Source organism: Symsagittifera roscoffensis, chromosome 7 (assembly GCF_963678635.1).
Source record: "Symsagittifera roscoffensis chromosome 7, txSymRosc1.1, whole genome shotgun sequence".
In the NCBI taxonomy this organism is placed as follows: Eukaryota; Metazoa; Xenacoelomorpha; order Acoela; family Convolutidae; genus Symsagittifera; species Symsagittifera roscoffensis.
This window is the reverse complement of record NC_087068.1, coordinates 27,412,068-27,428,060: the sequence shown is the minus strand read 5'-3', so window position 1 is coordinate 27,428,060 and position 15,993 is coordinate 27,412,068. Positions and strand designations below refer to the sequence as shown.

The following is a 15,993-nucleotide window of genomic DNA, read 5'->3' as shown; positions in this document are numbered from 1 at the left end:
AATTTTGGGACTAAATTCTCAGTGTTCACTCCCTGCTCCTAAAATCATCGCGTGTGTTCAAGCCCAATTTCTCCTTCCTGATATGTATTGCCTCTATTGTTAACAGATTTGTTTGGTTATTTGACATATCTACAACTTCCCAACTAAGATCTGCGCTATTTTCCTCAAGTTGGCATTGCTAAAAGTGGAGGCCTACCGGTGAGTCTGCGTTCTTAGCTTCCTCAATTGTAATGGTCAAATGTCGAACAGTTGGTCCGACATAGGTGTAAGTGCATCCACTACATGACAGTTTATAAACCACTCTTGACTTGCGGTCATTAGAAAATGCTGATTTCAGTGATGGTAAACATGATTCTAGTTTTCTTGTGGTGAAAATCACTTGAACGTTAGTTAACTTTCGTAACCCGTTAGCAAAATATTGGCTGTGGTTACCTCTACATTGCACCATCAGCATTGGGGGCTTCACATTCTTTGGTGATTGAGATGACAAACACCTCTCACTATCCAGGGGCTTGTCCTTACCCTCGATGATTTTGCACAGTTCGTCTGCCGCCACCTTTGCAGACCAATTTTCAGGGTACTGATTTGTCAGCCATTGCGCCCTATTAGTTTCCACATCCTTATCAAATTGCTCCCAGCTAGATGTACTCCTAAAAACCCTGTGTACAGTGCCTTGGATAACACTCTGCTTATACTGAGTTGGGGCGCAACTTCTATAGGTCAGTATAGTCCCAGTATCTGTTGGTTTTTGATACCAACTGCAAGTTACACCCCTACCCTGCAATACATTTATGTTCAAATCCAGGAACGGCAAATTCCCTTCGAATTAATTTCCTCTAGAGTGAACTACAGATTTGGATGAAGAGCATTGGCGGTATCGAGAAGATAATTCGGCTCTCCTCTGACTGTTCTAACAATGTTATCCACATACCTGATGAACAATTTCGATTGGCGAGTATCCTTCTCCTTGTTCTTAGCGCGGCAGCAGTTTTCACAGTACCAGACTATCTCGGTTATTTATGCGTATACGTCATCGGATATTTTTCCGTATTTGAGATGATACCAGTTTCGGCAACTCTCGCATTCAACCCCCTTTGATATATATGTGACTTTCCTGCTGCAACATGGGCACAAACCGTTTTTGTGATTAGTTTGCTGTATCTCCGTTCCCAGCCGGTATTTTTTGTCTTAGAACAAACTCGTACTCTTTCAGCCATAATTTTGTCAGAAGTACAGCGAGGGCTGCGCCCATTGCTAAACCATCAACTTGCACATACCACGAATCATTACACTTGAAATATACTCGCTGACCACCATATTCAAAAGCCTTTTCATGGTTGCTCTTCGAACTTCGGGAGGAGATTCCTGGCTGTACAGCTTCTGTAAAGCAATTTCAATTGGCTCTTTCAGGGGAACGTTGGTGTACAAACTTTTCACATCAAGAGAAATTATGGTTTCATCTAGAGCAATGTTTTCAATTGTTTCTCTGGCATCTTTAGTATTGATTTCTATATTGGCTCCATTGATGTTGTCAAAAAACGTTGCAAGCATTTTGTTTTGATTCTCATATGACCTGCCTGGAAGTGATAGTACTGGTCGTAGGGGTGTCTCAGCCTTGTGTACCTTGGCTATACCGTACATACGAGCGGATTGCCCCCCTGTTGACCTCATGTTAGAATGTAACTGCTCATTTATCTCGTCTTTTTTGTTCATGGCTAGTAATTCTTCGTTAAGTTCCTTTCCAATTTCCAACCTCATCACTGGTTGCATCTTTTTTCAAAAACTGAGCAGAATGCAACAAGGATTCCAGCTTTGATCCATAAGTTTTTTTTCCTCATTATGCAAAAACCAACCCCCTTATCAAAAGGCACAGCCAGCATCCCATTGTCTTTGAGATATTTCCTCTTTTTTTCAACGGCTTTGTCTCTTGGGGTTTGCCTTACGTTTTTTGCATATGCCTTTGCCGCGTTTTCTATTTCATATAAAGTTTCACCAGATGTTTTTTAATTTTTCAATTGTGAGAGAAAAATGTCGATATCAGCCAAAAAGTGCGTTTCGTTAAATTTGTCTGTAATGGGAAGCTTTGGGCCCCCTGATAGCAGTTCATGAACCCATCCATTCAAGGTTATCAAGCATCCTAAATGATTCCTCAATTCTCCCCCCAAGGGCTTTAACTTGTCTCTCGGACATTTTTTAAAAAGTTTTTTCCATGGTTATCTGATGTTGTCTTCAAGCTTGCCTCAACTTGACGCCACACGAATCGGAAAATAGACGCCCACCACTGTTTGCTGATTTCTTCTCGCACCAGTGATCTTGCTTTCATTAGCATCTCGTACCTTTTCCTGTCCTCATTTGCCCTAGACGTTTCAGTCCTTAGTAGTTTTACTGTAAAAGTATGCACAGCTTCGTCCTAAAAAACCCGATCTCGGGGACCCTAAACTTCAAAAAGTCCGGTAGTTGATCGTTTTTCAGACATTTTCTCAGAAACTTCAGTCTATATAAAGATAATTGAACTTTTTTAAAAAAAATTTTAATAGTCTAACTCAATTTTCCAAGTTAGTTTTCTTTTTAAAATTTGTCTGAGCCAAACCGCAGGTAAAAGTACTGTGGTCTTAATTTTGCAGGCCAGGAGTAATGAAATTTTATATTTTGTTATACATAATGCGGCTTAATGCTTTGAGATTTGTTACATGCAAAGTTAGTGTGGATGCCTTCAGTTTCTTATATTCTCAATTATTGCTTGCAAAATTGAGTCTATTGGTATTTGGGGCCACTTTGGCTGAAAAACAGTGGCAATATATTAGCTTATGTAGCTGCTTTATTCGTGGCTTGTAATTGTCCGTTGTTTAGATTGCGTGGCTGAGTAGATAGTGCGTCAGACTCGAAATCTCTTGATTACAGTACGTTGCAGATTCGAATCTTGCTCGTAATCGAATTTTTGCTAATTCGAGGTTTATTTCGCCTCCGTATAAAGAATTTACTTAAAGTTTTCAATCCTATAGTAGGGTTGCAAATATGGAGGCTGGGGATCCTGTCAGTTATACATCGGCCTTGCAAATCTGCACTCTAAATGTGACTGCTCAAATCCTCTGGGTTTCCGAGATGTAGCAATTGTAGCAAGATGTAGACCGCCGATACTTTATAATTTTTCAGTTTTTCGTGAATTAAAAAAAAAACGAACCAACTTTGAAATTCTGAACCCTTATGTTGGGATTTTGTCTAGGCACAAACCTGGCCTTTAATTTTAACTGCTTAAAGCTTTTTTTTGATATCAAGGTTTTTTCTATAAAACTTCGTTCAAAAAACTTAGATTTTAAGACAGCTAATAGAAATTGAAATCCTAAACCTTATGATGGGATGCTGTCAAGGAACAAAATAATTAGCAAATCTGCCCTCGAGTTTTATCTCAACTCATTTTGGTTTTCGAGATATGATTTTATATAAAATAGAAACCCCTGATGGATGAGCTCAGTTTGTCTTGACGATCGCCTTGAATATCACTGTGTTAGCACATGTTTTAGGAAGCTTTTTCTAGGTTCAACGATCTATTGAAGCACCTTAGGAGCCAGTCTTGCACTAATGTCTATAAAATTTCTAGAATTTTGAGGGGAATATGTGATAAAATGACTGCTTACTCAAACCTCGGTTACTATGACACTTTTGACCTTCTGATTATCTTTTATTAGAAAAAATCTGAAAAAATTTGTTAGGAATTTTGGAATTGAGCCATGTGTCGAATAGAAAACTTATATCCTAAGTTGTTTTTGATTTAAAATTTAGGAGATCATTCTTCTACCAAGGTTTAGAATGCTTGTCACCTTGAAAGATTGTCCAGTTGGTTGTTTTAGTCATTCTTATTCACTTTTGTTACCGTTATCGAATTTTCAGCAAACTCGATTTATTCGCGTCTTGTTTTTTTCTTCTAGTGGTTCAAATATTTATTTTTCCAAGAGAGGCAGTTGAACTGGGCAAGAAGTTTTTTCTGTTTTGCAATGAGACAAATCATCATGTTCTATCATAAAACAAGAAAATTTCATCGGCATGAAAAATTGGATTGAATTGAAGTTACCAAGGACAAATGCAGTAATTTCAGATACCGTGATAGTTTCTGACCTTCTAATTTTTTTCGTGAAAAAAGTTGTTTCTTAATCATACTAACTTAAAAAAAGACTAACTTATTAAATAGTCTTTTTCAAATTAAATGTCTGGCGCTACGATAAGGTCAAGATTGGCCTCTAAAAGTCAAGAGTGTTGCACCATGTGTTCCAAGTCAGTGGGGGAGAATTGGCTGATGTGCGAGGGTTGCGAAAAGTGGACGCATAGCTCGTGTAAGGGATACTCTCATGATATTTTCAAATTTCTGGAGAGGACCGCGAATGTACAGTTTTTGTGCAATGGGTGCCTAAGTGCTGATATTCGTCCAAAATCTACTGTGGATGTGGGCGAGCTGTCAAAAAGCATTGAGGACATCAAAAAGTCACTGGAGATCATAAAATCTTGGCCTACGTGCAAATTTCTCCTCCCCAACTGGAAGCTCAATATTCTAGTGTCGTTAAATCTAGTTTCGATATATCTCAAGAATTGCGATTTAGTGGTATGTGGGAAATTAGCATGGGTACTGACAGCAAAATTGATAAATCGAATATTTTTGAGCACGATGAGAAATTGATAAGCAATACAATGAAATTTCTTGGTGCAAATGCAGAGGAAATTTCCTCTTTCCGAAAATTTAACGCAACTAAAAAAAGACCCAGACAAAAATAGGTGAAGTGAAATGTCATTACGGCAGATATATTATTTGCGCGTACAACCATGATGAAAAACTACGAGCCAAACATCAAGGGAAACAAAAATTCTTCCTAAACCCATGTTGTGAACTATGAAACATAGGTTTCTCAGTTCACAAAATAAATTGCGGAAGAACTGTGATTTCAATTACCCCTCAATAAATTGGTGTCATCAATTAAAGAAGGCGAAATATCCTTTTTGGAAGAAATAGAGAATCTTGAAGTTAATCAAAATGTTAAGTTTAATACTGCCTCAACTGGTACTGTTGATTTGATCTTCACCAGCAATAAAAGACATGAAACGGGAAAACTTTTTAAATACTTTAAAGCTTTTCATAAGTCATGCTGACCAAGTATACTGAAGTATGAAAAAGAGACCGCCGATACCGATCCATTAAAATCAGAATTATTTTCGAAATTTTTCCCTTCAGTGTACCTTGAATCGTGTAAGTTTTTAGAACCACCCGAAACTGATTCCAATACAGTCATTGATACAATTAGTTTTACTGAGCTCGAGATACCTGAAATATGTCAATCGTTGAACACGAATTAAAATAAAGGCCCCGACGATTTACCGCCAGCACAGTTCAAAATACAAGCATCTCTATCACACTCTATCTATCAAATATTTTCTAAAACTATTCAAACTAGGCGTTTTCTAGACTACTGGAAAGCAGTTATAATCAGCCCAATTCATAAAAAAGACAATAAAAGTGATATTGAAAATTTTAGACGCGTCTCCCTTCTTTGTATAGTTTCAAAAATATTAGAGCGTATAATGTTTAGGAGGTTATATGAACATCTATCAACAACGTAAATGAACATAGTTCACAACATTGGTTTCGGAAGAATAAATCCAAAATTTTACAGCTAGTAACTTTCTTACAGACAACCTACAAAAATCAGGACAAAGCGAGTGATATGGAGACCGTTTTCAAGGACCTTGGTTAAGCGTTCGATCGTGTTGACCACGGTATCTTCTTCATGAAGCTTTTGAATAACGGAGTTGGTAGACATTTGATCAAATTATTGAAATCTTATCTATCAAACAGGACCTAATCTGTCAAAGTTAACAGCGAAATTTCAGATCCAAAGCCCGTAACAAGCGCAGTTTCCCAAGGCAGCATCCTCAGGCCATTGTTTTTCCTAAATTTTATTAATGAATTGCCTTTTCTTTGCCAAAATGTCACACCTTTAATTTTCTCCGATGATACAAAATTCATCAGCATAGCTTAAGCTAAAGAAGAATTTAAGAACTTAAGAAACTTAATGTGATATACAACTGGACAGTCGAAAACAATCTTTCATTCAATGTTGATAAATGCACCCACGTGAGCTTTACTAAAAGTTCATACAAATTTTACTTCAACAATACGGAAATTAAATTAGTGGAAACTCAGAAAGATCTAGGGGTTATAATTTCAAATGACATGAGCTGGAATCTACACATTGACAAAACAGGCTTAAAAGCCAATAAAACGTTTTTCGTGATCAAAAGAAACATATCGAATTTAATCAGAGTAGCGAAACTGAATTTATTCAAATTCATGATAATTCCCGTGTTTTTTACGCAAGTCCATGTTTTAAATAAATAAATAAAGTCCATGGTTTAAATAAATACGTAATGTCCGAATTAGAGACGATTCAGCAAAGAGCAGTAAGATGGATTTGCGTTAATAGTGTCCCATACAAAGAAAATTTGAAAGTACTAGGGGTTCTTCCTTTGCCAATGAATGTTCAGCTAAACAACTTGCTGTTGATTTCAAAGTTGATTTTGGGACGTTATGAGGCATGTAATCTAGACATACCATTTTACACAGATTTATTGCGCGCCAATTTATTTCAGCTTAGACGTCCACGGAAAGCCAAATGCGAACAGAACTTCATGTACTAAACCTGTCGACTTGCGAATGTGTTAAAAATTGATTTAAGAGAAGGTATTGGTTTGCAACAATGACTTCTCAAAATATTCTGGTCGAAATTCGAGCAATACACTGAGAGCGACAAGTGCACTTGGAAATCAGCGTGCGATTGTACGACGAACAATTGCAGAAATAGAACTGTTATAGGAAACGAGAAAGTGACGGGGTCCAAACACCTTGTGTGAACCACAGAATTCATATTATAGGAAGTTTAAAATGTTAATTCAAACGTTTTTGCACATTTTGTGCATCATCAGTATTAAAAATTTTTCAAATAATTACAAAACAATCAAAGATCTGAAAAATGAGAAACATGTCTAAAAAGGCTCTAACACTTTTTAACCAATAAAATTTAAACATATGTAACTACATGATATAATTACGTAATCATGAATAACATTTTCCTGTAAATTTTTGAGATTTTTAGTTTTTTGTTTTTTCATGGTTATTAAATTTCGATTTGGGAATATTTTTGATTCTGAAATGTCAAATTTTCAAAGCCTCTAGTGTCAGTAGCTTATGAGTGTTGAATGTTTGGTATATAATCTCTGACATCAGCTCAGCAGTACCGCCTACCTCCTTATTACATTCTAACAAGTGTTACCCTACTGGGGAGTCCCCTTTGCGGTGTTCATCGACTCTCGTGGCTAAATGTCGGACTGTCTGGCCGACATAGGTGGACTTACAACCACTACATGTAAGCTTGTACAGCACTTTGGATCTCAGTTCACGAGCAAAGGATGTTTTGAGGGATGGCAAGCATGTTTTCAACTTTCTTGTTGTAAAAATTATTTGTGCCCCGGATATTAGCCAAAATTTTGCAGCTAACAATTGAGATGGATTGCCTCGATATTGCATTGTAAGTTTTTTAACCATTTATCAATTCTCGCTTCTGATGCCTTCACTTCTAAATTTTTCTTTCCCTCAATGATCTTGTTAAGAGTTTTAAACACTACTCTGTCAGACCATTTTTTCGGATATTGATTTTCAATCCATTGCTTCCAATTTTTTTTCCAATGCCTGGTCAAAATCTTCCCATGTTGAGGTACTCATGAAATTCCTATTAACCGTCCCTTCAATAACGTTTCTTTTGTACTGCAAAGGTGCGCAGCCTCTGAAATTTAGAATGGTGCCGGTATCAGTGGGTTTTTGGTAACAACCACATTTGACCTTTTTTCCTGAATCCACGTTGACATTTAGGTCCAAAAAGGCCAAATTGCCGTTCCTATCAAGTTCTTCTATGGTGAACTGCAAGTTTGGATGCAATTTATTGGCAGCCTCGGGAACTACCCCAGGATCGCCCTTGACCATTCTAACTATGTCGTCCACATATCTTAGAAAATTTTTAACACCATTCACAGTCCGATCTGCTTCCTGTTGTTTTTTGCAAGTCATGCAAAACCATACTGTTTCAGCGATGTCTGCGTATTCGGATTCCGATATGTTATCACCCCTAAGTGATACCATTTCAAACAAGCTTCGAATTCTACCATTTTTGTCCAATATGTCAATTTTTTCTGACATCTAGGGCACACTTCCTTCTTACCCTCATTTAGCACAGTCAATCTTGGTACTTCTTTCTCTAAAGTAGGTTCGTATTCTTTGAGGCTTAAATTGGCCATTTTTATTGCAAGGGAGGCACCCATTGCTAAACCGTCTTTTTGTACATACCACAAACCATTGCATTTAAAGTGTAGCTTACTGACTGCCAAATTCAGTAGTTTTTTCCTAGTCTTGCGAGATATTTACGGAGGGTTGACTTGCTCATATAATCTCCTCAGGGCTATTTCAACGGCTTACTTGAGCGGGACATTAGTGTACAAACTTTTTACATCAAGGGAGGTTTTACTCTCGTCAGAATCCAACTCAGTTTTCTTCAAGATATCCCTGGCCATTTGAGTGTTCGTATCCATGTTTGCCCCCTCAGTTTCATCAAAGTACTTTGCCAATGTTTTATTTAGGTTGTCATATGAGCTACCAGGTAAAGAAAGGACCAGACGAATTGGTGTGCCTTATTTGTGTACTTTTGCTAATCCATAGAGCCTAGCCGGCTACGCTCCCGTTGATCTCAACCTAGTGTACAGCGCTTCGCTAATCTCGTCCTTTTTTTTTCATGGCGAGTAATTCTTTGTTTATGTGTTTTTCAATTTTCATAATCAGGCTGTCTGTCAGATTCTTCCTCTCACTAAACTGTTCTGCCTGTAATAAATCTTTCAGTTTTTTCTCATATCTCTCCTTTTTCATTACACAAAAACCCACCCCTTTATCAAACGGCAGACCATTGTCATTCAAATACTTTCTGGCTTTTTCAACACCTTTGTCAGAGGGGCTCTGTTTCACATTCTTAGCATATCTCTTTGCAGTTGATTCAATCTCACATAATTTTTCTCCGGGTATTCTGTTAACTTCAGTTCAGACAAAAAACTATCATCGTCAGCAAGGAAGTGAATTCCAGTGAATTTGTCTCGTACCGGATATTTTGGTCCAAAGCTTAAGACTTCCCGCACCCAAAGCGGCAAAATCACTTCATCTAAAATTCTAACTGACCTTTCATCCAAGTTTTTTAATGATCTATCCTGTTTTTCTGAAAATTTTTTAAGCTTTCTCTTGTGTCGGCTTATCATGTTATTGACACTACACCTTGCTTGCTGGTTCAAATAGAATATTACCGAAGGCCACCACTTCTCATCTATACCCCTTCTCACTACCCCACTTGATTTTATTAGGTTACCCGATGCCTTGGCCCTATCCGCATTTGCCTGGCTTATCTCAGATCTCAAGAGTCTCAGTTGGAAGCTGTACACCGCTTGATCCGGAAAAACACCGTTACCTGGCACGCGAAACCGTAAAAATTCTGATAAAATGACATTATCGAGACATTTTTTTCTGAAATTTAATTCTCAGGAAATTGCTAATAAATTTAACAAAATGTTTTAAGTAATCTAACATAAGTTTCCAAGTGAGTTTTATTTTCAGGACCAATCTAAAGAGTGGTGGTGACAGCAAAATTGCGGTCATCTGTTCTCTGCAGGCCACGAGCACTTAATTGGAAGCTGTGCAACTAAGTGCTCGTGGCCTGCAAAGAACAGATGACCGCAGTTTTGCTGCCACCACCACTCCTTAAATTTGTCCTGAAAATACAGGGGGTCGAATAAAATGGGCCCTTCCGTCATGCGACGGTACGTGCACAGGTTGGATAGGGCCATACCAACGCTATATAAATACATCGACAAAATTTTAAGAATAAATCAAGTCTTTTTTTTGCATCAAGAGAAATGTCAATTTGAATCTACCCTCCTCAATTACAGCACAGATAGAATTGTCTATGTTGGATGTTTTTTTTAAATTTTTTGCACCCCCTAAAGCAAAGGATTGCACTCCTCAGAATGGCAAAACTCATTTTTGTTCCTATATAGTTAATTGTGTCCGAGTATGATTCGTTCCGTTTTTCGCTTATTTTCTCTGCTAGTTTCTGGACGGTTTTTGTAGAGCCCGGTGCTGCTCCTCCGGTACACGCAAAAATAAGTGGAAAGCGGCAAAATCACTTCATCTAAAATTCTAACTGACCTTTCATCCAAGTTTTTTAATGGTCTATCCTGTTTTTCTGAAAATTTTTCAAGCTTTCTCTTGTGTCGGCTTATCAGGTTATTGACACTACACCTTGCTTGCCGGTTCAAACAGAATATTACCGAGAGCCACCACTTCTCACCTATACCCCTTCTCACTACCCCTCTTGATTTTACTAGGTTACCCGATGCCTTGGCCCTATCCGCATTTGCCTGGCTTATCTCAGATCTCAAGAGTCTCAGTTGGAAGCTGTACACCGCTTGATCCGGAAAAACACCGTTACCTGGCACGCAAAACCGTAAAAATTCTGATAAAATGACATTATCGAGCAATTTTTTCCGAAATTTAATTCTGAGGAAATTGCTAATAAATTTAACAAAATGTTTTAAATAATCGGACACAAGTTTCCAAGTGAATTGTATTTTCAGGACCAATCTAAAGAGTGGTGGTGGCAGCAAAATTGCGCTCATCTGTTCTTTGCAGGCCACAAGCACTTAATTGGAAGCTGTGCAACTAAGTGCTCGTGGCCTACAAAGAACAGATGACCGCAATTTTGCTGCCACCACCACTTCTTAAATTTGTCCTGAAAATAACGGGGGTCAAATAAAATGGGCCCTTCCGTCATGCGACGGTACGCGCACAGGTTGGATAGGGCCATACCAACGCTATATAAATACATCGACAAATTTTTAAGAATAAATTAAGTCTATTTTAATGCATCAAGAGAATTGTCAATTTAAATCTACCCTCCTCGATTACAGCACAGATAGAATTGTCTATGTTCGATGTTTTTTAAATTTTTTGCACCCCCTAAAGCAAAGGATTGCACTAATCAGAATGGCAAAACTCATTTTTGTTCATATATAGTTAATTGTGTCCGAGTATGATTCGTTCCGTTTTTCGCTTAGTTTCTCTGCTAGTTTCTGGACGGTTTTTGTAGAGCCCGGTGCTGCTCCTCCGTTACACGCAAAAATAGGCGGAACAAAGCTGTTGTGTTCCACATTCAGAACTCTTTGTTGGTATTTTACTGTTTTGACACTCTCAAGATATTTGTAGGCGTCAGATACAATTTTAGGTTAGGATTTAGCATGGGGATTGAAAACTTTTACATCGAAAAAAGTTCGGCTGAATCGGCCTCCCCAGAGTCCATTTTCCTTGATGTCAAGTCGAGCGTCATCTTCAGTAGTGGTTGTTTTGTTGTGATGGCTTTCGCCTTCCAACGATTGAAGTTTCGGCTCTATTTCAACGTCATAGCATACTTCGTCCAGGTTTGTCGCAAGGGTATCGCGAATTTCATTATGTCTTAGGTGAGTGTATCCACCTTTGGGACAGTGTAGGGAGTGGGTCAGTGGGAACGGTTGTCTACACGGGCATCAAGCTGTGGATAGCATATTCGATTCCACACTTCTGGCCTCAGCACATGGGGTGTTTGGTGGTTCCCATCCATATCTCAGATGTAACCCATCTTTAAACTCCGATTTGATGAGAGAGAAATGGTATTTTTTAGGGGGAGCACGCTTAGCCAATTCGATGCTCCTTTCTGTGACGCTAGATTTATTGTCAGTTTTTTCTCTGTGGAGCAATTTTCCATAATTTAAGCCTTTTTTGATAGAGCGATGTTATGTTTCTCAGTTTTGATGTTTTTATTTATCAGAGTTTGTTCCGTTTCAGCTATTTCTGTATCACGTTTTCCAATGGATCACAAATGCCTCGTGACCGCTCATAGTTTTTGGAAAAGTCCGTGTTACTGAGGAGGTCTAATTCTCCCATTCTTAGTGGTAGTGCAAAAAGGTTGCGATCTTTATCGGTTATATGGTTTTTACCAGTATCACAAGGAAGTAGCTGCTGTCTTACGTTTTTCTCAATTTCATCCATTTTCTTAAATGCTTCCGGAGTTGTTCTAGTTAGAAAGCTTAATTTATTTTGATCTCCCTTTGTGTAGCAGTAGTACGCATTTTGTGGTGATCTTTTAGCTATTTTGGAAAGCTTTTCAGTTAGAGTAGCTGTCTTTTCAATTTCGCTTTCGATGTACTTATCGCATGCTGATGGTATTTCTATGACCAATCCAAGGACTCTAAAAACGTCTGCTTTTGTAATATTTGTGCCTTCGAATACTTTTATGGCGCTTTTACGTCAGTTTTCCTTTGCTATGAGTTGACACTTGGAACGCTTCACATGGTACCCAAAAGCCTTTCCGTGCACATCTAGGTTGTCCAGTATTGCGCGGAGACTTCTGAGATCACCTGCAGCGCTTCCATTATCTGCGTACCATTTTTGGGTGACATTTGGTTTTTGGAGGAGCTCAATCAGTGGGATTATTCCAATTCCGTACATAGCCATTGCGAGGGGATCACCTTGCGTTGTGCCTACGGTAGATGTCAAAACGGTGTTTTTGACATATAAATTTGAGGGATGTTTATTTGAGTTGGCCAGCGCATGATATAGTGCCGGACAAAGGATTTCTACATTTTTTAGAGCAAGTTCTCAATTGAGCGAGTTGAAGGCGTTTTCTGCATCAATAAGTAGTATGGCTTCCGTTTCCGGTTTCTCAAACTTCTTCCTCAAGCTGTGGATAGCTTATTCGATTCCTCACTTCTGGCCTCAGCAGAGTTCGAATTCTTTTCCGAGATTTTTTAGGTCTGATTTTATACATTGGGTGATTGTTTTGCCAATTGTTCTTCTCAGAACCTCGCCTATACCAATGGGCCGTACCCCTGGATTTTTGTCCAGAGGTATTAGGCGACACGAATTGTAAGCTGTTAAGATTTCATGGTAGACAACTTTACTTCCTTATGTATAGGATAGTTTAGCAATTGTTTAGCAAAGCTCAATGGATGTCCGGTTGAAGTGAGTTAATATCCTTCTCCATTCGCATCATCTAGACCTGAGGGACCGTGGCTTCCGTGCGTTTTCAGGGTTGATTTTTGAACTCTCTTGGCGTTTATTTGTTCGAATATAGAGGGGTGGTATGGCATTGTGTCTTCATTTAATTTAGTTATTTAGTTAGCGTTCGCTGTTTTGGATGGGGTGATATTGAGGATTGTTTTTCCTTCAATGACTTTGTTTAGGGGAAGTACTCCTTTTGTTTTCTTGTCTGAAAGGCAGCCAATGATGGCAGATATTTTGCCTGTACTCATTGGTTTATCAAATTGCTTAGCTTCCTCGTTTACTTCGGACTTCTTCTGTTTTGGATGTCTAATTTGGGGGCTTTCGCTTCAGTGAAAAGTTCGTCTAATAGGCCTTGCTTCCATAAAATTATACGGCGGCTCAGTGTTTTGGAATTTGATCCGTTTGTTTCTGATTTAGTTTTGGGGAGCAGCAGATGTGGGATAATCATTGCTGCTTTCATTGCGACGTTAGAGTTTGACGTTTCGTCTACCAATAACAGCTGCTGGTTCAGTAATTCTTTGAATTGGAAACCGGGCTTGTTCTTGCTTAGAACTATGAAGCGCGGTTTCCAGTTAACAACATTTTTGTATATGTCATTTGTTTTATATTCAAATTCTTGGTCGATAAGTTTCCAGGGGTCGAAGGGGACTGTAGTGATTGCTGGGGGTGATGGATAAGATTGTGTTGCGTTGGGCAGTGCGTTTGTTTCAGGTGTTGCCGGTGATGTTTCTTTTTGAGTTGAGATGGGGGCTGTGCTTGTCTGTTTGTGGAATTAGACCCTTTTTTGCAAAGTTCTCGGGAGTGCATTGTATGCAGGAGCACCCATCGTAATAAAATTTGCTGCTCTGTAGCCCGCTACATCAGACATGGATGTATGCTTTGCAAATGACACACCATATGCCTCCTTTTCGGAGGTGGCGTTTGCAAATATGGCAGTGCGTTTCAACGGCCATAATTTGGCAGCGAGGAGGGTAAATTTATGGTGAATATATACAAGTTAGATGAGCGAGCAATAAATTGAAAATTTTTTTGCCATAAAAAGAAAAATGAATACCTTCTTTACAAAACATTAGTACTGAAAATAACATTTAGATTGGGGGAAGTAATTCAAAATCTTGAGTGGTAAAATGTATAAATAAGGCAAAACAAAGAGTTATTGAAAGCACCAAGTTTTCTGTTTATGAAGTAATTAATTGCAGAGAGGGTGGTTTTGGGGATAATAAGCACATTTGGATTAAACTTTTGAATTATCAAATTTATTAAAAATCTCCAATCCTTAGCAAAGTCTGACACCGAAGATGAGTTATCATTAAAGACTGCTACTATAGTAACACAGTTCAGTTTCTGCGAGCGGTAGCGCGAGACAGTAGCGGCAAAGTCGGCTAGTTTTGCACCTCTGTACGAGTGAACTGTGGCTCGGACATTTTGGGGCTGCAGTACTTGGTCCTTGAGGTTCCTTTTACAAATTTCCTGCTCCACTTGGGTAGCCACCTCGGCCTCTACTTCGGCACAGACATTTACTAAACAGGTTCCAAAAGAGACAAAACAAGAGAAAGAGTAGATAGTTAAATGGATTGTAGAGAAATAGATTTTAAAAACAAAAAAAAAGAAATGAAAGCGATTACAACCTAGTTTTTCACGGTTGGAGGTGGAGGTTCCGGCGGGGATATCCGGGTAGAGGGGGTGTATCGCGGCTTGACGAGCTTGTCTCTAAAATCCCGTACCGGGCCTTCTTCTTACAAGCGTACCATTATGAGCGTATCATGTCACATGAAACTATTTAATAAGTTTATCACAACAATTAGGCTAAGCGTAATAATTATGCGTCATTTTAAAAAGAAAAGTTTGTGTTTATACGTGGTTATATTTGGTTCAAGGTGTTCTCCTGTATGGCTTTTTTTCAACTAAACGAATGCCAACATAGTGATTAACCAAGCGTCAATTTGGTTTCAATGCTAGTTTAACTTGGGCAATTGTCTTTCAGGTTTTCGAGACATTTAGAGACAAAATGATTCAAAAATGGTAGCAGTAATATTCGATATTTTTGCCGAAGCATTTTTTTTAGTAGTAGTAGCACCTCTGTACGAGTGATCAGTGGCTCGGACATCTTTGGGGCTGCAGTACTTGGTCCTTGAGGTTCCTTTTACAAATTTTCTGCTCCACTTGGGTAGCCATCTCGGCCTCTACTTCGGCACGGACATTTACTAAACAGGGTCCAAAAGAGACAAAACAAGAGAAAGAGTAGATTGTTAAATGGATTGTAGAGAAATAGATTTTAAAAGTAAAAAAAAGAAATGAAAGCGATTACAACCTAGTTTTCCACGGTTGGAGGTGGAGGTTCCGGCGGGGATGTCCGGGTAGAGGGGGTGTATCGCGGCTTGACGAGCTTGTCTCTAAAATCCCGACCGGGCCTTCTTCTTACAAGCGTACCATTATATCACATGAAACTATATAATAAGTTTATCACAACAATTAGGCTAAGCGTAATAATTATGCGTCATTTTAAAGTGAAAAGTTTGTGTTTATGCATGATTATATGTGGTTCAAGGTTTCTCCTGTATGGCATTTTTTTTCAACTAAACGAATGCCAACATAGTGATTAACCAAGCGTCAATTTGGTTTCAATGCTAGTTTAACTTGGGCAATTGTATTTCAGCTTTTCGAGACATTTAGAGACAAAATGATTCAAAAATGGTAGCAGTAATATTCGATATTTTTGCCGAAGCAATTTTAGTAGTAGTAGTAGTAGTAGTAGTAGTAGTAGTAGTAGTAGTAGCAGTAGTAGTAGTAGTAGTAGCAGTAGTAGTATAGTAGTAGTAGTAGTAGTA

At 38.5% G+C, this 15,993-nt stretch overlaps 1 protein-coding gene across 1 annotated transcript in view; it reads right to left on the bottom strand.

The window, feature by feature from the left end:
* Nucleotides 1-14,964, bottom strand: part of LOC134851719 (uncharacterized) — a 133,102-nt gene extending 118,138 nt beyond the window's left edge. The window contains exon 1 of the mRNA XM_063867935.1: nt 14,944-14,964. The gene's annotated coding sequence lies outside the window, so the exon portion shown is untranslated. The remainder of the gene's footprint in view (nt 1-14,943) is intronic.
* Between the last annotated feature and the right edge of the window lie 1,029 nt (nt 14,965-15,993).